The 25,934-nt window shown below is 48.5% G+C and overlaps 1 protein-coding gene across 3 annotated transcripts in view; it reads right to left on the reverse strand.

Annotated features, from left to right (window-relative positions):
* Nucleotides 1-24,223, reverse strand: part of ERG (ETS transcription factor ERG) — a 316,287-nt gene extending 292,064 nt beyond the window's left edge. For 2 of the 3 annotated variants that reach the window (XM_059885371.1, XM_059885369.1), the window contains exon 1: nt 22,937-23,077. The gene's annotated coding sequence lies outside the window, so the exon portion shown is untranslated. Of the gene's footprint in view, nt 1-22,936; nt 23,078-24,127 lie in introns of those variants that run through there. The other variant, XM_059885370.1, reaches the window with a different exon arrangement.
* Nucleotides 24,224-25,934: the final 1,711 nt, after the last annotated feature.

Here is a 25,934-nt window from a genome sequence, read left to right on the forward strand (position 1 = left end):
CGACTTGATGGACACGAGTTTGAGCAAACTCTAGGAGTTGGTGATGGGCAGGGAGGCCTGGCACGCTGCAGTCCATGGGATCGCAAAGAGTCGGGCGTGACTGAGCGACTGAACTAACGGAACTGAGGCCACATAAGTGTTGATCCATACCCTGGCAGGTAATTGGAGGTCCCTCTCCAGAGATGGGTAGGATCCCAGGCCCTTCAGAGTGTGGGAATGAGGAGAATTAAGCAAAGGGTGAGACTCTCCCCTCCAAGGACCTTCTCTCTGCCAGACTCTCAGTGCTCTGCAGCCAGGCTCTTGCAACCCCAGGCCTCACTCCACTGCCCTCCCTCAGGTGGAAGTCTGCAAGATCCTCTCTGGAGATACCACCAGCCCTAAAGGAAAAGCCCCGAGACAGCCACCCGTTCCCCAAGGTCAAGGTCAGCACCCCCCACCCCCACCACCATGGCACACACGACAGCCAACACCCCCACCCTGGGCTCACGGTCAGGATCCTGGAGACTGGCTCTTGATCAGAACAAGCATCCAGACAGCACCAGAGGAGAAAAGCCTCCAACGTGAGAGACAGCGGACAGAGACCAACAAATAGAAAGAAGCAAAAAAGCGAAAAGCGTAAAGAGATGACAGGAAGCAGAAAAAAAAAAAAAACCTTATAAAACCATCATTAAGATGTTCAGCAATAAGAACACACGCTGCCTCCATTAAAAAAAAAAAAGATGCGAAAATAACAAATCAGAGAAGAGAGTCAATTCCTAATTAATAAGAGCTCTAAGGAAAGCGCACAAGTTTAAAACGGAAGGAAAATTATAAAAGTAGTAATACAGCAAAACTTCCTAAAAACAGAAAGGCATGAATCTCTAGACAGATAGAGCCCCCTTGAGCACCTCACAAAATAAAAGGAAGCAAAATCTCACTGAGGTACATCGCTGTGAAAATTCAGGACACCAAGAATACGCAGAAAAATCTGGAAGCATTCAGAGAAAATAAACAGGAACCCTATAACCTTTAAAAATTGTGATTCACTGCACTGTGCACCTGTAACTTATATAGAACATTGAACATCAACTCTACTTCAATTTAAAAAAAGGGGAACAGGAAACAAGAGAGTCAATGAAGCATCACGTTCAAAATCGTGCAGAAAACGCTTTTTAAACAGAACTGAATGCCTGGCCAAATGGCCAAGCTGAGGGCTACCCTGAGAACGAGAAGGATGAGAAAACAGATGGACAGGGAGCCTAGCGCGAGGAATCCCCCTACCTGGGAGCGGCCGATTCAGCAGGAACCTGGGAACACGGGGCTCTCAAGGCATCCTCTTCCCTCCCTGCAAACACCTGAGAGGGTACCGAACACATCTTCCCACCCCAGCAGGAGATGCTAGTCCTGCTGGGAAGCTGACTGGCATCTGATTGATAAGCAAATAGAAAAACTAAGGGAGAACACTGAAACCCCAGGTATTACAACCAGAAATGCACCACAAAAAGACAATCACAGCACACCACAACCACAGCACCACAACTGTGGTGTTGGAGAAGACTCTTGAGAGTCCCTTGGACGGCAAGGAGATCCAACCAGTCCATCCTAAAGGAAATCAGCCCTGAATATTCATTGGAAGGACTGATGTTGAAGCTGAAACTCCAATAGTTTGGCCACCTGATGCAAACAGCTGACTCATTGGAAAAGACCCTGATGCTGGGAAAGATGAAGGGCAGGAGGAGAAGGGGACGACAGAGGATGAGATGGCTGGATGGCATCACCGACTCGATGAACATGAGTTTGAGTAAACTCCAGGATATGGTGATGGACAGGGCAGCCTGGCATACTGCGGTCCATGGGGTCACAAAGAGTCAGACACGACTGAGCGACTGCACTGAACTGAGCACACCACACAGCTCACCTGTAGTAACAGTTACATAGTAATAATCATATTAGAAGTGATCGTTAGTATAACCAGTGTCATAGTTTAACTCCTTGGAAGGATGGAGGAACAGGGGATGGGAGGGGAAGAGAAAATTCTCCTCCTCCTTTGTAGAAAATTCGTGGTGTCCAAATTGACCCACACCTTCGTCCCCACAATTCTATTTCCAAGAATGTATCCCAATCTGTAACTCGACAGCATGGTTTGCAACAGTGATCTTAAACCCTAAGAGGATGTCAGCATACTGATTCCTGGGCCTTGCCCTCAAGACAGCCTGACTTAATTGGTCTGTGATGGGACCTGGGCATCTGTATCCGGCAGCCAACATAGAGAACTCTGGGTTCATAATAAAGAAAACTGGAAACAGGCTAAACACTCAGAGCGGCCTGAGTGAGTCCTCTTTGTGTGCGTTAGTCGCTCAGTCCTGTCCGACTCTTTGTGACCCCATGGGGTTTTGCCCACCAGGCTCCTCCATCCATGTGATTTTCCAGGCAAGAATGCTGCAGTGGGTTGCCATTTCAGCCTTAAAATAGTGTGACAGAAGGAAAGATGTTTCATGAAGAAGGAAAGATGTTTCATGAAGCGTATTTACTGACATGGACAGACACAATGTTAAGTAAAAACACAGGTTCTAAAAATACATGCAGGGACTCCCCTGGTGATCCAGTGGCTGAGACTTCACTTTTCAATGCAGGGCAATTGAGTTCCATCCCTGGTAGGGAAGCTAAAATCCTACAAGCCTGGTGGCCAAAACACCAAAACATAAAACAGAAGCAATATTGTAACAAATTCAATAAAGACTTTAAAAATGGTCCGCATCAAAAAAGAATCAAAACAAAAATAATTAAAACCTGCCTTCTTTAAATATATAATACATATAGACATATACATATATGTGTGTGTGTGTGTGTGTGTGTGTGTGTGATGTGACCCACTTAGGAAAAAACGTGTATAAAAAAAAAATTGCCACTCCTCTGGAGATAAATGCAACACTGTCAGTAGCCAAAACTGACAATAAGTGTGAAAAGATTAAATTTAAATATTTTGTCTATCTGTATGTACTAATATCTCCACCATGGGAAGAAAATACTATATACAGACTGCCTGTTACACATACCACCCTCCAAAGTTCAAAAACGCTTAGACAAGTCCTTTGTAAGTTTTGAACATATTAACACTGTTCACATAGATTTCACTTCACATCCCACCAGGGCCGGAACCAATAAATCTATATACACAGACACACCAAAACTCTTAGGTGAGTCTTTTGGGGTACACTGCTCCCTGCCAAGTCTCCAGGGTGAGAGAACAATGTTCCCATGAGTTTCACCTCTCCTTCTTAGGCAATAAGTTTTGGCTGCCTCAAAACGCAGAATATCCTTGTTAACCTCCTTACACCCACTTATAAACTCAAGGGATGAGTAATAACAGGAGCTGTTATTACTGTAATAATACCAGGAAACCAGAGACTGGATTTGTGACTCAGAAAGACAATGGGAAGTCGCAAGCACGTCTTCCAACCTCCCAGCTTTCAGCTTCCATAAATCATCAGTGTAACAAAGAACAAATCTGACTCCCCATCAGATCTGCTTCTTTTACTTTAACCTTTGCCTTCTATTGCTTTTGCTACAAGAATGTTGCCTATAGCCTGAAATAATACAGGAGAGCCCTTGCTCAGAGCTCTGACCTTTAAAGGTGTAACATTTTTCCCTTCACACAGAGACGAAGTTGCAGAACAGAAGATACCATTAGTCTTGCTGGAGGTTTACAGGAACATCCTGATCAGACCTACATGGACAGCTGCAAGAACAAAGGATCTGGCACCAAGAAGTCTGCAACAACCTACACCCGCCACCCCCACCCATTTTAGTGTGTGGTGGTGGTCCTGGTGGTTTAGTCACTAAGTCTTGTCCAACTCTTGTGACCCCACGGACCATAGCCTGCCAGGCTCCTCTGTCCATGGGATTTCTCAGGCAAGAATCCAGGAGTGAGTTACCATTTCCTCCTCCAGGGGATCTTCCCAAACCCAGGGCCCGAACCTGGGTCTCCTGAACTACAGGAGATTCTTCACTGACTGAGCCACCAGGAAAGTTCCTTTTTAGTTGTAAAAGAAGCCTGGATTCTAACTTGGGGAAGATGGTTCTTTGGGACACTGGTCTACTGCTTCTCGGTCAGCTGGCATTCCGAATAAAATCCCTATCCCTTTTCCCAACAACTTGCCTGTCATGAGACGGGCAGTGCGAGCTTGGACTCAGTAACATTTAGGATAATTGGTGGAAGGTGTTGGGAGATTTAGGAAGAACGGGTTTCTAATAGGCATTCACATGTGTCTTCCTGAGAAGTTTCCAGCAGTAGGACGGGTCTGAATTACAGATCACGGAGCATGAACGACCTGCAGGGGACAGATCTCATATTCTGAACAAAAACTGCAGAGGTTTTCACCCTTCTTCATTGATCCACCCCCTTCTTGTTGCCCCCTGCCCTCATTCTCTTGCATTAAAGTTGTTCACCAAAAAGAACCAAGTACGCTGCAGAGTTCTGCAAATCACGATCCTCAGAAGGTCTTGAAACTCAAGGTAAAAGCAATCAGTGAATTCAGACCCAACCCCAAAGATGTGAGAAAAAGGCTTGAACACGTGGTGCAGCGTGAACTAAGTGCCTGCCGCCCAGGGCCAGCCTTTCGCCAGCAAGTAGCAAGCAAGCAGGACACTGGAGCAAGCAGGAAATCTAAAATTAGGTTTTACTACCTATAGCGGAGGATTTATGGGATGGTTTAATTGGCAGTCTCAGGGATAAAACCCCAAGTGGGAAACAAAAACATCTTTCTGGACATACCTAGTGAGCACGCATGCACTCCACGAGCCTCCCACCCAACAGGCCCTGAACCTGCAAGCCTGCAGGGAGACACAGAGCTAGGCAGCAGTTCTAACCCCGACACATCCCAGAGCCAGGAGTCCGGTAGTCTCTGGTCCCTTTATTTAAGGGGCAAAATGCTTTCTTATGGTACAACAGGTGTTCAGGCCACAAAGAAACTCAGGTGGCTCTGCAAAAACAAAAGTGACCAGCCCTCTCCTGAAAAATGGGGCTTCCCAGGTGGCAGGAGGGATAAAGAACCCGCCTGCCAATGCAGGAGATGTAAGAGACAAGGATTCAGTCCTTGGGTCGGGGAAGATCCCTGGAGGAGGGCATGGCACCCCACTCCAGGATCCTTACCTGGAGAATCCCCATGGACCAAGGAGCCTGGTGGGCTACAGTCTACGGGGTCGCAAAGACAAGGAAACCACTCTGTGGGAGAAGGTGAGGGTGGGATGATTTAAGAGAATAGCATTGAAACACGTATATTATCATATGTGAAACAGATTGCCAGTCCAGGTTCAATGGAAGAGACAGGGCACTCAGGGCCAGTGCACTGGGATGACCCTGAGGGATGGGATGGGGAGGGAGGTGGGAGGGGGTTTCAGGATGGGGGACACATGTACACCCACGGCTGATTCATGTGAATGCATGGCAAAAACCACCACAATATTGTAAAGTAATTAGCCTCCAATTAAAATTAAAAAAAAAAAAAAACAAGGATACCACTGAAGGGACTTCGCACACACACATGCTCCTGAAATAGCACAACCCAGGAAAACAACACTCAAGAGGTCAAAGGCTAGATTCAACTCAACCGTTTTCAGTGCTGGCAGGATCATCTGAAAATGTTCCCAGTTCCACTTTGGGTCAAGGTAGAGAATCATGACATTGTGTGCTTATGTAAACCCATGGGTTCAGAGGGGTTTCAAGTCATTGGGAGAAGAAATGCCCCAAGGCCTTGATTGGAACATTGGCAGGCAATGGAGGTAACAAGCCCTCCCCTGTAGGGGATGACTCAGTCCAGCACCCAGAGACCAGCCACTGACAGAGGCTGGGTCCCCCGGCATCTGCGTGACCACAACACTCCATCACCTTTCTCTCTTTCTGTCCCATTGGCTCAGCAAACACGAGTGGAGTTGTCTGCACTCCCTAGAAGGATCTTTCCAGCCACACACTCTGGTCAGCACCTACGGGTCCACTCTGGATCACCAGCCTGAATCAAGGCCAAGGCATGAAGTAGGGAGGAAAGAGAAGGGTTCTGACTATCTTTCTGACTTCAGGGAAAAGTGGGGTTCCATTTATTAGGATGGCATCTGACCTGCAATCCAGTGTGATGCTATTTATACTCAGCGGAATACTTCCTTTCAAAAGATTTTTCTACGTATTACAACAAACATGATGGGAAGATACCTTTGCTTTTAGAAATCTTACATTTGGGGACTTCCTTGGCGTACAGTGGTTGAGAGTCTGCCTTCCGATGCACAGGACGCAGGTCCGATCCCTGGCCAGGGAACTAAAAGACCCCACGGGCCACAGAGCAGCTAAGCCTTTGTGCTGCAACTAGAGAAAGACCACACATGGCAACGAAGACCCGGCGAAGCCAAAAATAAAAATAAAATAATAAATATATATATTTTTTAAATCATATATTTTTAAAGGAGACTCAAGGAGAAGAAATGGCAAGCCACTGCAGTATTCCTGCCTGGACAATCCCAGGGACCAAGGAGCCTGGAAGGCCACAGTGCAGAGCTGGAAGGAGTTGGACACGACTGAGCGCCTAGGCGCAAGGGGATTCAACCCTCCAATGTCAGAAGCGCCTTTCGCAGGTTCCGCTGGTCTCGTGAAGGCTTCTGTCGAGGTGTGCAGCCTACACGAGCTGCAGGTCCCTTGGCCCACAGGGACCCCCGGAGAAGGAGATCACACTGAACGTGGTCATTTTCTACCTGAGTAACTGGCAAGAGACTGTCAGTAAGACTGGGGTCCTCCAGGGACTTCTCTGACTGTGGTCTAAGAAGAGGCAGCTTATCCTGATTCTAGGCTCTGGGTAAAGGGTTATCACCATACTGACAGGATTATCATACCACCATAATATATGCAATAGATCATACATACAGTATGCATAAAATCCATGTACTAGATTTTATATATATGTGGGCTTCCCTGGTGGCTCAGTTGTAAAGAATCCGCCTTCGTTGCAGGAGGCGTGAGTTCAATCCCTGGGTTTGGGAAGATCCCCTGGAGGAGGGCATGGCAACCCACTCCAGTATTCTGGCCTGGAGAATCCCATGGACAGAGGAGCCTGGAGGGCTACATTCCATGGGGTTGCAAAGAGTCGGATACGACTGAGGCAACTTAGCACATGCACACACACAGAGAGACTGTTTCACGTCAGCACTCTCGAATATTAAGTTCAAAGGAAATTCCCAGGAAAGGCAAAATGAAGCGTCAACTCTAGCTGAGGAAGATGGCGTACAGAGCTTGAAATGTAAGCATTTATAGGCATACATTCTGGTATGTCATCTAATCGGATCCTATTACCTAAAAAAAGTCAATAATGATATGATATTTTGATTGATGTGATCATTATAAAATGATATGATATATCATATATGATATGATATGATGATTATAAAATAATGATATTTTGCCACAGCATGCACTGTGAGAGCAGTCACAGTCTGGAGAGCCATTCTGGGTGATTTTAAAGGGCACAGATTCATCAACTCCCACATCTGGTCTTCATGCGACCACAACACAGCATTTGGTCAGTTCTCATGCTTGGCTTTGAAAATTCTGACTGTGGATCACTGCTGACTCAAACTAACGCTTATCTGTAAGGAATTAAACAGAAGTCCCATGTAAAGAAGAGAAGGAGGAATGCCAAGGAGAGGGGGCTTTGGTAACTAAATGCTACTTGCTAGGAGTTATGCTATGCTACCCTAAGTTGCTTCAGTCACGTCCAACTCTTTGTGACCCCATGGACTGCAGCCCACCAGGCTCCTCTGAGCATGGGATTCACCAGGCAAGAATACTGGAGTGGGTTGCCATGTCCTCCTCCAGGGGATCTTCCCAACCCATGGATTGAACCGGAAGGGAATGGCAACCCACTCCAGTACTCTTGCCTGGAACATCCCATGGACGGAGGAGCCTGGTAGGCTGCAGTCCATGGGGTCGCTAAGAGTTGGACACGACTGAGCAACTTCACTTTCACTTTTCACTTTCATGCATTGGAGAAGGAAATGGCAACCCACTCCAGTGTTCTTGCCTGGAGAATCCCAGGGACGGCAGAGCCAGGTGGGCTGCCGTCTCTGGGGTCGCACAGAGTCAGACACGACTGAAGCGACTTAGCAGCAGCAGCAGCAGCAGCTCTTATGTCTCCTACCTTGGCAGGTGGGTTCTTTAACACTAGGGCCACCTGGGAAGCCCTGCTTGGAGTTAAAATGAAAGTGTTAGTCACTCAGTCATGTCCCACTTTTTGTGACTTCTTAGTCTGTAGCCCACCAGGCTCCTCTGTCCATGGGTTTCTCCAGGCAAGAATACGGGAGGAGGTTACCATTTCCTTCTCCAGGGGATCTTCCCCAGCCAGGGATTGAACCCGGGTCTCCTGCATTCAGGCAGATTCTTTAGCATCTGAGCCACTAGGGAAGGGAAGCTTGGAGTGAAGCATCTCTTAAAATGCAGACAACAGAGACAGAAAGAATCCACGGACGCGCACCTTCTACCTTCCAAATGCACAGCACAGACAGCATCAGAGGCGGGGTAGAAGGAACAGCCAGGCTCTGCATCACGTCAAGGGGTCGGAGAGGCCCAGGACCACCCGGACCTCCTATCTCAACGGAAGCAAATCTCCCAGCCATGTTCCAGGAAGAAGCAAACTCCCAGAAAATACCATGACTCCTCCGAATACCACGAGCTGGAGGGAAGCACTGGAAACCACCTCGCCTCCTCCTGGCCCTAGCACCATCTTCTGAGACACCTCCGCGCCTCGAGAGCAAAGTGAAGGAAGCGAGAGCACGGGCTGAAGCTCCGAAGACAGAAGATGAGGCAGGGAGGGGTCCCAGGAGCCCTGCGCACCCAGGGAAGCCACAGAAGCAGAAACAAGAGGAGCCAGAGGCCAGGGACGCGGGGACAGAGTGCTGGACAGTAAGCCTGCCATCTAGATATGTCTCGCTGGATCTGAAACATCGATGGCTAGGCTGATTGCCTCGACCCCTTTGAGAGATCCACCTTCTCGCATCAGAACGGTCCCTCTGGGTCCTCTGCCCTGGATAGACCAGTTCTGTTCTCAGTCGTGGCCGAATGTAACATGTACAATGAACTGTCTCTTTCAAACTGTCTTAGCTGAAGAAAAAACAAAACTTCACCTTTGGGCCTTCTGCTCTCACAGAGATGTATTCATCGTGTGATTTTTTTCTAGAGGAGAAGGGATGCTGGATACTTGCACTGGCTTTGAGAACCAGAGATCTGTCAGGACTGCTGGTAACGAGGGGAAACTCAAACACACTCTGAGCTTCTTCCCAAACCCCTCTGGTTTCACAGCATGCCCACCCCTCCCTTCCTAAGAATCTGTTTTTTTTTTTCTTTTTCCTTCGTGCAGTTTTTCCTATTTTCGGCATCCCTGGGTCCCTTCGAGTAAGCGTCCCGTCAGCTCCAGGCGTGGGCGGGCCGCTCAGACAGTGCTCAGAACACTCACCCTCCACCTCTGAGTCAGCTGCCTGTTCATGGAAATACTATTCGGTGACCATTTTCATAAAAGTCTGTGCTGGCGTGGGTTTGTTTCTCTTGACACCAACCCAAGTGTTTTTCTCTTTCTGATTGATTTTTGGTTTCAGCTCAGAGTGTCTTTGGGGTTGTTTGTTGTTTAATATATTTCCATTTTTACTGGAGGGGAAACAACGTTAGTGCCAATGGGATCCAGCTGTATCCATCGGGCGCACGACCTCTGTTTCTACATTCATGACGACGGGGACGTGCTGTCTGCAGAAGCCAACCGGGGCTGACCCTGCCCAGATGGGGAGGTAGAGGCTACACGAAAAGGGCTCCTGGCCTCTAGGAGGTCTTAGGATCCCTATTCCTGGGGGTCTTGCTTTTGCAACTCATGAGTTTCTGCAGACCCACTGATCACACACACCCTAAGTCTGATAAACACCCCACCACCTGTTCTCCTGCGGAGAGTATATGGTCAGCAGTAGCAGCACAAGGTCAATGAAGCCCTTGGAGCTGCCGACTGCCTTTGCTTGAAATTAACACAACATTGTAAATCAACTACATACTTCAATAAAAAATACAATTAAAAGTTGCCTTTGCTTTACTATCATGAGTTTCAGGCTACTGTGGACTCAAGGGCTCACACAATCCCCCAGCATAACGTCCTGACTCTCCCGAGTGGCTCCCCTCTTCCAGTCCTTTCTAAGTCTGTGGACTAGTATCTGTCCTCTTTTCTCTTAAACAATCAGCATCTCTCAAAGTGAAGCCATGTGTTCCCAAAGGGGCTAAAATCTGTTCTTGAAGGATGAAAAAAATATCTCACTCTTTCATGTATAAAGCACAGATACATGCAAATGCACATATTCATGTATATGTCTAATGCAAAATTCCTAAACCAATATGCTATATATCCGGGGCATTAAATATTCATGTGGGAGAGGAGTGATTAGAGGGAAAACTGTTTGAAAAGGTTCTTGAAAAGGTTGGAAAGACTCTTCAGAAAAGGTTGAAAAAGACTAATTTAAACCAAAGGGTTAACTGTATCACAAAATCTCGTTACTTCTTGATATATTTGGCACAGGTGTTTCAGTGATAAATACATCCTGTCTGCATTTACTGCAGTCTGTTTAGGAGTCCTCAAAATCATTTCTTTGTAAATTGGAAACTGAAAGAATTATACTACACTGCTGTTGCTGTTCAGTCGCTCAGTCGTGTCCGACTGTTTTCCACCCCATGGACGGCAGCACACCAGGCCTCCCTGTCCATCGCCAACTCCCGGAGCTTGCTCACACTCATGTCCATCGAGTCGGTGATGCCATCCAACCATCTCGTCCTCTGTCGTCCCCTTCTCCTCCTGCCCTCAATCCTTCCCAGCAGCAGGGTCTTTTTCAAAGGAGATACTCTAGGCAACAATTCACCTACAGGTCTCCTCTTATGTCTCCTCTTACGTTTTAGAAGCCGGTGGGTATTGAGCACAAGAAACAAAACCAAAGACTAACCAAAATATAGAAATGGAAAGAAACAAAGACCTAATACTCTGATGCAAATGAAGCAGATGACTGTACTTGTTTGAAAACAATGACCTATTATTTTTCAATGTCTACAAACTATAAAGATCTCCCAGAGTATCTTTTCATTCTGTATTAAGTATTCAATATAGCAAACAACGTCTTCCTGCCTTAGTCTACTAAGAATCTTGCTTATTCCCAAAAGAAAGAATACATTCAACTTTCTCAAATACAAGATGTGTGATTCTTATTTTTACTTGCTTGGAGCAAAAGCTTAGAAACAGCGTTTAATCCTGCTTCCTTTGCCAGGGCCATGTAACAAATTCTCATCCTCATTTCCACTTGTTGAATCTTCTTTCACCTGGGTTGGTTGGGTCAGAGTTTATTCCTAGCCTTTTGGAGAGGTACCCTATATGTCTAACAGGGCCAATCCCAATGCAGCATGATTTTCTGACCTAAACTGGCTGTGCCCTGGCTGGAGAGAGAAAGAGAGTCCTTTTTACTCACAATCTCGAAGATTACATACACCAGCATCACAGAATACAGATGGAACTCTGCGATGACCTCAAAGTGTAAATTTATGGAGAACAAACAGTAAGTGGGGAATGTTTTCTGCCTCAAAACTCCCGGACTGGGGCAGACTTTTATGAATAATTTTCAAACATCAGGAAGTCCGTGAAAACCCTCCGTGTCTTAAAAAGATTGCACAGTGCTCATCGAATCTCCAGTGGCTCTGACTCCCTCCCCTCCTCGGAGATCCTGGACCAGAGTCCTGACGGCCATGGCCAAAGAACGCAGGCACCTGCCTCCAGCAAATCCATTCCGATTCCCCCTCATTCCCAGACACAAATTTCCATGAAAACCAGACACGGGACAGCAATCAGGGGCAGGATATTCCAACATCGCCTCACTTCTGCAGCCTGGTTTCATTAGACTCGCTGGCGTGGTTCTGTTAGCCCCTGTGAGTGCTCACTGCAGGTGACACTTTGCTGACATTGACCTTCAAAGCCATGCTGTCTGGGCACTTAAGGAAATAAGACCCCTTGCAGGAGCGACAGGGGCTCTGGTGGCAGAGACGGGCGATCTGTGAGTGCAGAGGTCACCGGGACGTGGAAACGCTTAGCAATGCCTTTACAAGGTGACTCTGCTGGGTGAGACGGGTCCTGTCATTGAACCCGCCCACACATCCCTAAAGCCCATGATAGCTGTTTAGCCTGGAAAGGGGAAAAAGAACCTCCACAGCTGACACGTTCAATCCAAATTTGACTAAACAGAGCAGTTTGCAAGAGCACACTTCAGCCATCGCACACCCGCAAACACCCAGCTGGAGAAGCCGGTGGGGGATCCATATGGGGCTGGGGTAGGGGACCCCATCACCTGCTCTGTGCCCCAGCCCAGAGCTGCCACCATGAGCGATCAGTCATTCAGGAGTTTGTCTCCAGGGTCTTACTCAAGAAGCAGTAAACTGTGAGGATCCCGGGTAGAAGTAACCGGACTTCAATCTCCCCTTCCGAGCCACGCTGCCCATCGGAGGCGCGGGGTGCCAGCGATGACACGGTTTTTCCTCCGAGGGCTTACACACACGTGGCTCCCATCACTGTGGTCTCACATTCCCTCTGTGTTTAGACCACTTGCCTCGCACGTTCTCATATTTACACATGTTCACTGAACGTAACCCCGAGTGAATTATTTAAGAAGGCTTAATGTGCTTCAGACTTCTCAAATACAATTGAGACTTTAAAATTGAATTTGCACTCCCGTGGGGGAAAAGAGTGTGGAGCTACCCGCAGGGCATCCAGTGGACGTGCAGTAGGTCTCGGAACAGAACTGCAGGTACCCCGACGGCCTCTCCCCTGGCAGCTGATGCTCCGGGTCAAATGAATCAGGACTGAGCTACAAGGTTTAAACGTGTTGCCCGCCTTTGAAAGCACTGAGCCCCACCACACGCCTCACAGACCACAAACATCCTCATGTTCTGACTTATCCTTCTAGGCCGATCCAAAATGAAGCATCGGACAATAAGAGATTCATCACATGCAGACCAGCACACAAAGCCCTGTTTGGGAGTTGTGTGTTTTCTGGCTCTTTTTTTTCCTTTTAATAAATCGCAATATCCTTTCTCTCTGTGTTCAGTTGCCCTGAATTAGGCGTTAAGATTCTGTGCAGCAAATTAGAGTTGAGAAAAGGCACGCATTTTATTTAACGCAGTCTTGCTAAGTTTGCGGTAAGCACTGCCCATGAGGAAAACAAACCAGAACAAGGGAAGGACGTTCCCTCCAGCTTGGGTGGGGATGAGCACAGAACTACCCAGAGCAGGTCCTGAATCCTACACAAACCTCTCATTCAGCGGAAACTCTGGGAGACAGTGAAGGGCAGGAGAGGCTGGCGTGCTGCAGTCCATGGGGTCTCAGAGTTGGACACGCCTAAGCAACGGAACAACAACAAAACCATTCACACTGTAAAAGGGCTGAGTTGCTCCACGACTACATTACACAAGGTACATCGGTAATCAGAAGCAGCATGCGAGCGAGGCGACTGACTTTGTAAGACGTGCCGTGAAACTCAGTGCTCAGCACCACAGAAAGGTCTGCGCTGGATGTGCCCTGCCTTCATGGAACCCGTGAACGAACATGTGGTCTTGGGAGCTAATTCCGTAGCGATCCATCCGACGGTTATCCTTTCTTTCTCTGGGGCTCCAGCACCTCATGAATGCTGTTCCTCAAAATGACCAATAGCATTATTCTCAACACACTGTCCGCGTGCAAAAAAATGACATATGTCATCTGTCGACATCAGCATTAAACAGGGAATACTCAAGATGTTTACACCTGAGGTTGTCAGAAGACGATTCTAACAAAAACTATGCATCACCGGGCATACAAAGTTTCAGTGTGAAAGCAGATATTTGGTTTTGGCTTTGAAAACCATGAAGCGAGTTGACAAGAAATCATATATTCGTGATCCCTCCAACTTGAAAACTGCAGATCTGATGCTGTACATACCATGCTAATGTTCCCTTTTTAACTGCTATCATTTCTGGCTCCAGCATGAGGTACTGGATAATACTGCCAAGAGGGACATCAAGTCACAAAAATTCTATTCCTGTGATCAAGTTATACAATAGACTTCACGGCCACTAATTATATTAAATCTGAATTCCGCTGCTGAATATTCCCGACCTGCACAGTCCAATTCAGGAGCCACTCGTGTGGCTATTAGGTATGTGACACACGGCCAGTCCAAAACTGAGATGTGCTGTATGTAAACTGGGCTTCCCTGGTGGCTCAGTGGGGAAAGAGACAGCCCGCAAAGCAGGAGATGCAGGAGACGCAGGTTTGATCCTTGGGTCGGGAAGATCCCCTGGAGAAGGACATGGTAACCCAACATTCTTGCCCAGGAAATCCCCATGGACAGAGGAGCTTGGCGGGCTACAGTCCATGGGGGGGTCAAAAAATAGTCGGATACGACTGAGCAACTAAACCACCTATGTAACTAAACACCTGTGTAAACGACACATCGGATTTTGAAATTTAATATAGGTAAAAAAGTAAAAGAGTTCATCCACATTTTTATATAAATGACACTTGAAGTGATAATATTTTGGACACACCGCATTACGTAAAAGAGATTATTAGAATGAATTTCATCTGTCTCTTTTTCCTTTTGTAACGTGGCCACTAGAAAGCTGAAAGCTACAAGCTACATGTGAGATTCGCGTTCTACTCCCCCCACCCGGCACCCTCTGACCTCCCATCCTCCCAGTCCCCACGTCACCTGCCCGCTTCCCGTCGTCACTTCTGGAAGTGGACCCTCTGCTCTGACCCAGAGAACTCCTGGCGGCACCGGAGATCCAGAGCCGATCCCCCAGCTGTGTTCTGCCTCTGCCTTGGCTCTGACCATCTGGGTAACTCTGGCCACGCCGATCACTCGGGAGCCCTCACTCTGCTACTCTGGAAGATGGGGTCAATAAAGCCCCCGCCCTCACAGAGCCGTGGTGAGGACACCCCAGAGCAACAGGGCTCCCACGTCTGCACCATCTGGTGGGCAGTCCAGGTCAGCGAGCATGCTCCAAACAAACATCACATCTCCCTCCCCTTTGGCAGGATTCCTTTATTCCCTACTTCTTTTTGTTGTTTTTAAGATTTATTTATTTTTGGTTGCACTGGTTGCTGCACACAGGTTCTCTCGATGCAGTGAGCAGGAGCTACTCTGCACAGCAGCGCGTGGGCTGCTCACTGCGGCGGCATCTCTGGCTGCAGAGCACAGGCTCTGGGGGGCGCGTGGTTGCAGCACGTGGTTGACTGTCACGGCGCGTGGTTGTCACGGCGCGTGGTTGTCACGGCGCGTGGTGTCACAGCATGTGACTGTCACGGCACGTGGTTGTCACGGCATGTGGTGTCACAGCGCGTGGGCTCGGGCTCAGCAGCTGAGGCTCTTGGGCTGAGTTCCTCAGCAGCAGGTGGGATCCTCCCCAGACCCGGGATCAACCTGGTGTCCCCTGCACTGGCAGGCAGATGCTCAACCACTGGGCCACCTGGGAAGCCCCACTCGCTACCTTTTAATTCACACTTGGGTTCCTGCCAGAGGCGTTTATATCAGTCCTTCCAATGCCAGAGGTCGGGCCTTTCCAGCACCCACCAAGGTGTCACCCAGTTCCCAGATGGCACATCCCACACCCCAAGCCTGGGGGTGGCCCCAGGCAGCCACCCATGATGGGGGCGGGAGGCCCTCACCCCCATCCGGCCCACCAGAGCTATGATCTGCCCTGGTGCAGCCCGACCTTTGGGAAGTGTTTTCTGATCTTCCTCTGGCATGGTCGAGATTACTTTTTGTCTGACTCTAAAGATGGGGATTAGTTTACTATTTTATTTATACCTACCCTGTCCTGTAGAAGGACTGAAAGCGATCCACAAGGATACACATGATATGACAAGGATTTGTTTTGTTTTGCTTTAAATTCTGAAGTAGATGCTAAGTAAACAGCAGAGCTGAGACTAAAGGGAATCAAGGGAAAGAACAGGAGGAGTTGCTCAGAACTCAGCTGTCCACCACGCAGGCCACGGGGTCCTGCACCCAGGCCGGAGCTGGGCACACGCAGGCCTCCACGCTGGCCGGCACCCAACTCACACAGCTGCTCCTGAAGCTGAGACGAAAAACGAAGCTCTCCCCAAAGGCTGTGAGAGAGAAGGACCTGTGGACGAGATACAAACTTCCCCAGCACTGACCCACAGCAGGTGCGAGGGTGGCCTCTGATAGGGCCCACAGAGCACCTGAGCACCCCCTAGGGACCACTGCCCCCCACACTGCAGAGCCCAGAGCCCTGGCTCACTGTCACACTGGTCTCATTCAAGCAGGCGGCTCTGCTGAACCCAACACTGGCATCGGCCTGTATGCTCACCTCTTTCTAGACCCCATGGCCTGTGCATTCATCCCTTTCTAGACCCCACCCATGGCCTGTGCGCTCACCCCTTTGTAGACCCCACCCACGGCCTGTGCGTTCACCCTTTCTAGACCCCACGGCCTGTGCACTCACCCTGTCTAGACCCCACCCATGACCTGTGCGTTCACCCCTTTCTAGAACCCACCCACGGCCTGTGCGCTCACTCCTTTCTAGAACCCACGGCCTGTGTGTTCACCCCTTTCTAGACCCCACGGCCTGTGTACTCACCCCTTTCTAGAACCCACGGCCTGTGCGTTCACCCCTTTCTAGATTCTGTGGCTGTGCATCCACCTCTTTCTAGACCCCACGGCCTGTGTGTTCATCCCTTTCTAGACCCCACCCATGGCCTGTGCGCTCACCCCTTTCTAGATCCCACGGCCTATGCATTCACCCCTTTCTAGAACCCACAGCCTGTGCGTTCACCCCTTTCTAGACCCCACGGCCTGTGCGCTCACCCCTTTCTAGATCCCACGGCCTGTGCGCTCACCCCTTTCTAGTCTCTATGGCGGTGCATCCACCTCTCTCTAGACATGTGGCCTGAGCCTTCATCGCCCTTCTAGATTCCACAGCGCATGCACCTTCGTAGATTTCAGCTCCTGAAGGCCTGACCTGAGGCTTCCCCACAGGGCTGTGCACTGAAAGGTCAGCCTGCCCGCCTCCTCTCTTCCTGGCACCTGCCTTGCCGTGACTCAGAATGCCCCTCCTTTGCCAGAATCCTGAACCTTCCAAGCCTAGGTCAAATCTGACCTCGAACACGCCTCTGCCCTCTCAGCACTCCCTGACTTTCCTGTGTGAATTTCCACCCGTGGACATTTATCCCAGGCATGCTGCGTTCAGGGTGAATGCCATTAGCTATTTGGAGCGAAAGAGGCTACAATTTTGTTTGCATGTTGTCCGTACAACTAGTTGAGCAAAGAATAACCCAGGCAGGACACCAGCAGCCAGAGTCGGCGGACAGGCGAGCTCTGGAATGTTGTGGCTTTTCCATTACATTTGCAGTTGTTTTTCTAATCTGTAGGTATGTCCAGTGTCTTAGTCTCTCTGTGATCCACGTTCCCATCTCTTAGGACTGTGCTCTCATTTAATAGGTAATCAATAAATTCTGATGGGGAAATGTGTTTCCAGGTTGTTTAAATGTAATAAACAAAATTCAACATGGTATAGTACTTCACGTTTGCAGAGAAAAACATAATTGCAAAACGTAACTGCAAATGCAATCTTAGCCTTTACACAGACATAACCCCTTTCTGCCTCCTGGTAGTTGACTGTGGCTTCTACATGCTTATAGGGTGATTTTCTGGACTTACCTCCAGTTTTCAATTTGGGTGTACATTACACAGGAGAAACTGCTCTTAAGAGTGTTCTGTTTAATCATCTATATTTACAAGTCTTACAAAGCTGCAAAAATCCTTCGAAGTCTATCATGAAATAGGATTATAAACTGCTTTCAGACCTGATCCCATTCCAGCTGTTAAAACCCTCTCTGTTTGACCCAGAAAGCAGCAAGCAACAATCGCTTTTCTGTTTGAATGGCAGGGTTTGGGGTGGAGTTTCAGAACCTAAACACAGGTAATATGCAGACCTAACACCCCTTTCTCCAGAAAAGACTCACCATATTCCCTGGGTCTGATCCTCATTGTCATTATTTCTGTTGTAAAACCCTGGAGTGAAGTAAAATTTCCTGCCAGGATCAAACAGACTAGGAAGTACTTTTGGATACTGAAGAAGCAAATTTTTTTTTCCTCCATTTTTGCTTATTCTGTCTTCTTGCTGCAGTAACTTGCACTCCAAAAAGAGCCAGCCTTGCACAAGACATGTTTGAATTTGAGGCAATCATAGACTCAAATTTGTAAATCCTGCAGAGGGCTCGCATCAGCTTTGTGAGGTTGCATGTGATTTTAATGAGACTCCATTCTTCTTCAAACGAGGTCTTCTTAAAATGTTCCTAAGTCACCCATTGATATCCTTTCAAAATGCTTTTTTACCTTGTTTCCCAATAAAAGAAATCTCAACTTTCTAATATTTAATTTCAGGTTTTATGTTGAGATGGTAAGTGTGCATGGTTTGTGTTTCCAAACATTTCACATTACTAGCACAGACTTCAAATATTATTTACATCTAGCTTAGTTCTTGGTAGGTTCCATGTAAGACTCCCAGGCTCCCAAGGTATCACCAAGGTCCCCTCCCTCCCTCCAGGCTCCTCATTACAGCTTCTTTCAATCTCTTCTCAAAAGCCTGAGAATCCTACTGGCTTCAGCAGGCGCAGAACGCCAAGCAGGGGCAGCACAGAGGGAAGGGAACAGCGCTTTTCCATTGCCTGATCCAATCCATCGATTCCATGAAGGCAACAGGTCGTTAACAGACACTATAAGATCCTGGGTTTGCCCCACGGTTCAGAAGACACATAGCCTGACATGCAGCTCAGTTCACGCAGAAAGGCACAGCCCACAGCCCGAATCCACCTCCACAAGGCTGCTGACGACTGTTCACAAAAGTGCTCCTGCCCCAAAGGTGGCAACACAAACCTCCCAGCCCAGAGCACAAGAAAAATGTGCACACACGTCTTTTACTTCCCAGCTTGACTACTTTTGTAAAGCTCCCAAAAATCCATAACCCACATTTCCACTCCGTCACGGAGAGAACGAATCTCCCCACCGGGAACGGAGAACCGTTCGGTGGAAATACGACAAGGCGGGTTCATCCCTGCACTCAGACTGCGGGGCAAACACCCTTCTTCGCTTTTAAATGAAGGTTTGGGAACCTCTGCCAAGCCCTTCATCAAGCGAAAGTAAGGGTTTCTTGGTTTTGAAAAATCACCGTAAATGTGCCTGTTTTTCTTTTCCCTTTTTTTTTTCTTTTAACCATTCTTTATGTTTTCTTTTTTTCTTTTTTATGATTTATGTTTTCCTTCCTATCAGAGGGCTGCTTTTCTGTCCCAGAGTAGGTTTTCCTGGGGGAACAGTTATTGAAATAACAGTAGCACTATAAGGAATCCCATGTGAGACACCGACGTGTGAACATCTCATTCCCACTAAAACAGTTCAAAATTAGATGGTATGCTCAAACAGGAAGCAGCTACAACACTTGGTTTTTCAAAGCCCTTAGACATGCTAATGGTTTATGCTAGATCAGATCTCCCATCAACTTCTCCAGGGTTATGATTTTCAGAGGTGATAAATTAACTCAAAAGGTCTATTTTACACACTTTAAGGATATTTCCAGCTTCACTCACGGTCATTCTGAAACAGAAAAAAAAAAAAAAGGCACAGAACTCAACTTCCTTTGCTCAGGCTTCTGACCATGCACCGAGTGAAGGTAACTGAACCCCCTACTTTCATTGTTAAATTACGGTTTCTCATACGCAATCAGGGTCTTCCAGATGATGACATGCCACTGTCAAAATAGAAGAACTTAAAAGTTACTTTAAATCTAAAACTCAGACCCAGCATTCCATTTTTAGGTGCACCCTTTAATTACTTGGTGCTGTCGACATCTCACTTACACTTAAATTTAGCAAAGTAATTTTAGACCACTTGCCTTTAGATCACTTCACTACCTTCACTGGATCTGCAGTGCTGCCAAAGCAAAGCACCAAATCCTCTCTCTTTTAAATACTCAAATGTTTGAAAGTAAAAAAGGTAAAAAGTTAAGAGGGCAACATTTCCCCCTGGTCATTTTGAAAAATTGGGGTGGATGATAGCCCAACCACTGGAGACTTCTGTTGTTTTTATCCACAGAATGACGGCCTTGAATCTATGAATGTGAGAAGATGTATACTGACCATGCACAATGTCCAGCCAATGAACTGCTCCTGAGCCGAGTGAGGGCACAAACAGGACCAAGGAGGATGCCCTCATGACGTCAACAATACAGGGAAATCTAGGAGACCTCGTGGCTAAGGGTCACCAGCTACTTCAGGGACTTTCAAAGTCCCCCCAGGGACTTTAACAGACACGGTTACCAAACTCGAACACCCACTGCTTCCACCAGGTATCAAAATCTGCTGCAACCATGTCCAAAACACTTGAATCCCTCTTATATCCCAAAACACTTGAACCTTTGCAACTCCAAAGGTTTGAAGAGTTTCAAATTCAAGGTACAGGCATATGGTAAAAGAAAAGTTGTATTTTAAAGGATGATATATCCTGGGAATGCCCACGTGTCCTTACCCTTTGGGGAAAGAAAATGGAATTCTCCTCCTCGCCTGGAAAATCTTGGCCCTGAGATGCAAAGGGTGACCAAGCCAGGAGGTGGAAAGAGACCTGCGTTTAGAGAGACCAGCGCCCACTTGAAACACAAACCTGCCTCTCAGCGCCACAAGGCCAGGACTCTGCTCATAATGACTTCCTTCTGATCTCAGTTACAGGGACCACATCTCAGGTCCTAGGCCCCAGCAGCCTCCTTAGAAGGGGGGGGTATCTCTCTGTCGACACTTCCTGAACCGAGCTCTATGAAAGAGCAGGCGGCACCAACATTTATTCAACATGACACTGTCTCCCCACCCTCCGTATCATATGATTGACACTGACCTGCTCCAGTTTTTCACTGGGGAATAGGAAAAGATCTTTGGAACATTAGTTCCTCTGTCTTGTGAAGAAACAAATCCTCCTTTTATTTATTTTTGTTGTGTTTAAGGACAGGTAACAAGGAAAAACTAGACCTGATATTAATGTTAGAAAAAAAGTTGAAAGTCTCCCATTACCTACTTATAAAATATGATATATTCCATATATGCACAATGCATAAAATTTTAGAATAGTACTTAAGTTCAAAATCAAAGTTGACATCTTTCAAACAGGCTTTACTTCTTATTTATATATCTGGCACCCCACTGGGGTCTCAGCCTCTACCACAAATAAATGAGCTGATCTTATGAGATTAGAAACGCAATAAGATTCTTAATACCAAAACAAAACCTAAGAAGTGGCCGGGGGCAAAGCTTATAAAGACGTGTACATGCAGCCCCATTACATAATCAAATGGCAACCAAGAATTTTCAAAAATTTACCTAAAGAAGGCACTTTAGACTAAATAACCAAGAACTCATCATAAGAGAATAGATACATGGAAAACAACATATCACAATGCTACCCCTCATTTTTAACAGGAAAATAACTATACAGTGATAGAAGGGAAACCAACATTTTAAGTGTAGCTGGAATTATATATCCTTAAACAAATAATTCAAAGAGACATAAAACCCGTTTGCTAGTTTAGTGTACTATGCAAGTTATTGATTCAAATGGAAGCCTGGGTTACCAGACCACGAGAGGATCTGTGATGTGTCTAGCACTCAACAAAGCCTTTCTTCAGAATTAGAAAACTTTGCAGTAGTAGCCACAGGTTTGCACAGCTCATCCTGTTTCCCCTAGAACTGCCATTTCAATGGCATGGTTAGCTCATTCATAATTTGACATACGATGAATTAATTCATCTGGCTAGGGTTTTCATACAACTTCTATTGCTCACTCTTCCCACTGAGAGAGCCAGTGCGAGGTGCAGCCAGCACAGCAAGGGTTAACCCCAGGACTGTGACAGTCCTCCCGGTGATAAGGTGAGGGTAGCTGAGGCCGGTCAAGGGCTCTAAGCTATTTGCAGAGAACTGAAAATGCTGAAAAAAATAAATAACCTCTATGCCCCGTGTATGTCACTAGGGAAAGACTAAAATTGTTTAAGTCACACTGAAAGTTTTCTGAACTACAGAAGCTCCAGAAACACGCATGGTGGGAAAGCTGTGGCACTTAGGAATACGTTTCTTTGGAAAGGATAACGAAACTACCATCATCCTAACGAAGAAGTGCATTACATTCACACCTGCATTAAAACTGTTTATCCATTTATGAGGCAGTGTAGTCTGCTGTTAACAATAGCATCTAAATCCTTTAAAATGTTAAAAATAATTCTACGTGGTACCTTTTGTAAAATACCTAGACAACATATAGCTGTGGTCCAAGGACGTCGTATTTCAGACAGAAACCAACAAGGCTTGCTGAGAGATACACGTATAATTTTTAAATATGCCAAGTGTCCCCAGTAAGCGGTAAACGGGGGGGCACATAAACGTAAAGGCTGCAGGCCGAGGTGTCAGAAGGGGAAAAGACAGAGATGCAGAGAAAAGAGAGGCAGCTGAGGTCCGGGAGAGCGCGGTGAGGATGCCGTCGGAGGGCGATTCCACCCACGGAAGGACTGAACGGGCAGCGACAGCCAAGCCCACACCTGGTATCGACTCTCAGCCGAGCGTGGGCTTTCATTCAAGCCTTATTTCCACTCCAGACAACAACAAATCATCGCTCGCTGAGAGCCCAGACGAAGCTCCCGCGCTCGGCTTCCCCAGCCCTCGCGGGTAGCCGGGGCGCGCGCGCCTCCCCAGGACCCGGGCAACGACGGACCGGCCCTCCCGGCGTCACACACCCCATCCGTCCCGGCGCCGTCGGAAGAGCTGGGTCACCCGGCCGCCACCGTCCCCGCCGCGGGAGCCGGGCAAGACGCGCGGGGCGCGGGACTTACCGAGAAGCGAGCGCCGCCGTCGGGGGAGGGCGCGCTGCGCACGTGGGTGTCCGCGCGTGTCCGCGCCCGCGTGTGCCGGCGCGCGTGCCTGACTGGGGCCGCCGCCGAGCCGGGCGGCACTGAGTCCCTGGGCGCCGCCGGGCTCAGCCCATGGTGTGGGCGCCGGCCTCCCGGAGGCCCCGGCTCCCGCCAATCGCCGAGCACGGCTGCCGCCCCGACGCGCGGCTCCAGATCCGGGAGTGCGCGCCGGGGGCGGGGCGGGGCGGGGCGGGGGCGGGGGGGGCGCGCGGGGCGCGAGCGCGCGTGTCCAGGTGCGCCTGGGTATCCGCGCGCGCGCGCGTGTCCAGGGGCTCGTGGATTCTGTGCGTGCGCGTCCGGGGGGCGCGTGGACGCGGCGCGCGCGCGTGTCCAGGGGGCGCGTGGGTAGCCCAGCGCGCGTGTCCGGGGGGCGCGCCCTGGGGCCAAGGAGCGCGGCGGCGTGGGCAGGTCCGGACACTGCCGGGCTTTGGGGACGCGGCGGGCGGCTCCGAGGAGGAGGAGGAGGGGGAGAAAGGGGAGGAGCGGAGCCTGGGACCGGAGAGGCAGAGTCCCGGCCCGGGCGGCGGCGGGAGGAGAACCAGGACGCGCGTCCAGGAGCGGAGAGGAGCGAGAAGCCGAGCACAGGCTGGGGCAGGCGAGGGCCGAGCGGTGGGAGATGCCGCGGAAGTGCTTCCTCCTCGGAACTTAGAAGTGATTTTTTCCCCCCCGCCTCAACCGTTACACACATTACAAATAATAAAAGTTCAAACCGGTTGTGTCGGAAGAAGGTGAAAGTGACCTCTGGGGTTGCCACGGATGCTGCTGAGAATTGACATAAACGTCGCCCTCAAATTAAGAGACGGCGATGCCGGGTGCCGCCGGCTTCGGTCACACCTGGAGTCACTACCTGGTGCGCGTCCTGAGAGCCTGGGGCCAGGGTGGAGGGGCTCCGGAGGCGCGGGGCGCAGCCGCTAGGATGCCGAGCCGTCCGGGAGACCGCCGGGCGTGCCCGACAGACGCAGGGACAGCAGCCCTCGGCAGCAGGGTGTCCCCAAGACGCCGCCTCCGAAAGGGGGAGCCGCGCGCGAGGTTTGGCTCCTCCGGTCCGGCGGCTCTGAAGCCCTCCAGATGTTACAGCTTTTAAAGGAATTCTGACTTCAAAACCGCGCTTACCTGGGTGCTGCCTCTCTTCGACCATGTCCCACGGGCACCTTCACGACTGTCCAGCGTGATAGCTAGGAATTCATCCCAGACCCTTCCCTTGCAGGCTCTCCCCTTCCAACCAAGTGAAAACTACTCGTGTCTCTCCCTCTCCAAACTTTTTAACAGCCAAGAATTTCAGCAAACAGCCAGAAAGAAAGCTAAGTCGCGCCCCCCCCCCACCCCCGCCGCAACCCCAAGGGAAGGGAGCGAAATAAGCACTCCTTTAATTTGAAAAATAATAATTAAAACTCCCTCAACTTTTAAGGCCGGGCAACATAATCTATTAATTGGTCGCTATTAACATGCCGTTTTATTGACCATAGCACACAGAAGTCTGATTGTGAAGGAGGAGTGTTTTCAATGAAAGTGGAGTTATTTTAGCTGTAGACGTGTTTACATTTCTGTGGTTTAGTCTATAACTTTCTCTTTCTCTTGCTTCAGAATTCTGCTCCATGAAGCAAAGCCCTTAGCTCCCAGACATTCCAAAAAGTCTGCCAAAATAATAGAAAAAAAGAGAGAGAGAGAGAGGGAAGAAAAAACACACGGAGACCCCCAAGTCTGGGTCAGGCTCAGGGTTGTAAGTGGGCATCAAGAGTATGCCCCCTCCCTACACACGTTCCAATTTAAAAAAAAAAAAAAAAAGCCCTTTAGTGCTCTAGTTCCTGTTTGCTGAGGGGGGAAATAGGATGAGTCTAAGCAGCAGCGGAGTTTAGAAACCGCCTTCTCTAGAACCTATAGATTCTGAGAGGTTCTTTAACCCTACAGATGCCAAAATGAGATCATTGATACGAAAATCTACCACTCCACCCTCTCCGAGGAAGTGTTTCTCTTTTAAACAGACAAGCCTCACAAGCTACAAATGCATTCCTAGGAAATTTCTTGGACAAACAGGCACACCACTGCATATGGGACACAAGCCCACCTCTCCATAGGTGGGCAGAAGATACCAATAAAAAGGAAATATTGAAAACAGACCAAGTTTCTGAGAAGCATGCAGTCCTTTTCTCTCCGAGGTCCTGGTACAAAAAGCAGAATGCATACTGAAACGTGCATCTCAGTAATAGGACCATATCAGTTTTTACAGTCTGTGCTAGAATCGTCATTTGCAAAATTGACTGACTCCTTTGAACTGCTCCGTCGGTAGTAGTAACACAGAACAGTAGGAACACAGAAGTGTCACTGCCCTTCACGAGATCTTAAAAAATATCCAACCTGCCTTCCCCCTTAATTGCATATTTTGGTTTCTTTTCTTTAGAGCTATTCTCCAAAGAAGCCCCGCATCCAAGCAACCTGGCTGTATTTAGAAATCTTGCTCTTGGCCATTCACATCCAACACGCCACAGGGAGCCCTTAAGATTCTGTTGTTTGGTGGCTAAGTCACGTCCAGTTCTTCAAGACCCCATGGACTCTCCTCTGCCATGGGGTTTCCCAGCCAAGAATACTGGGATGGATTGCCATTTCCTTCTCCAAGGGGTCTTCCCGACCCAGGGGTCAAACCCACATCTGCATTGCTGGTGATCTTCACCACTGAGTCACCCGAGAAGCCACCTTTATGATTTAGGGGAGTGCTTTAAAGTGAATCATTTCTCCCCCTGACCACTGAGATCAGGACCCCCTAGCAATGACTCTGCTTCATAATACAACATGACCCTAGCAAGTTCCTTCAACATCATCAGTAGGACCAAGTACTCTGATAGGATAGAACAATACTGGAAGTAATATACTATGTTAGTATGTTAGTAATACTGCTAACAGGGGAGCCTGCTTTATAAATAAG

This window comes from Bos taurus, chromosome 1 (assembly GCF_002263795.3).
Source record: "Bos taurus isolate L1 Dominette 01449 registration number 42190680 breed Hereford chromosome 1, ARS-UCD2.0, whole genome shotgun sequence".
In the NCBI taxonomy this organism is placed as follows: Eukaryota; Metazoa; Chordata; class Mammalia; order Artiodactyla; family Bovidae; genus Bos; species Bos taurus.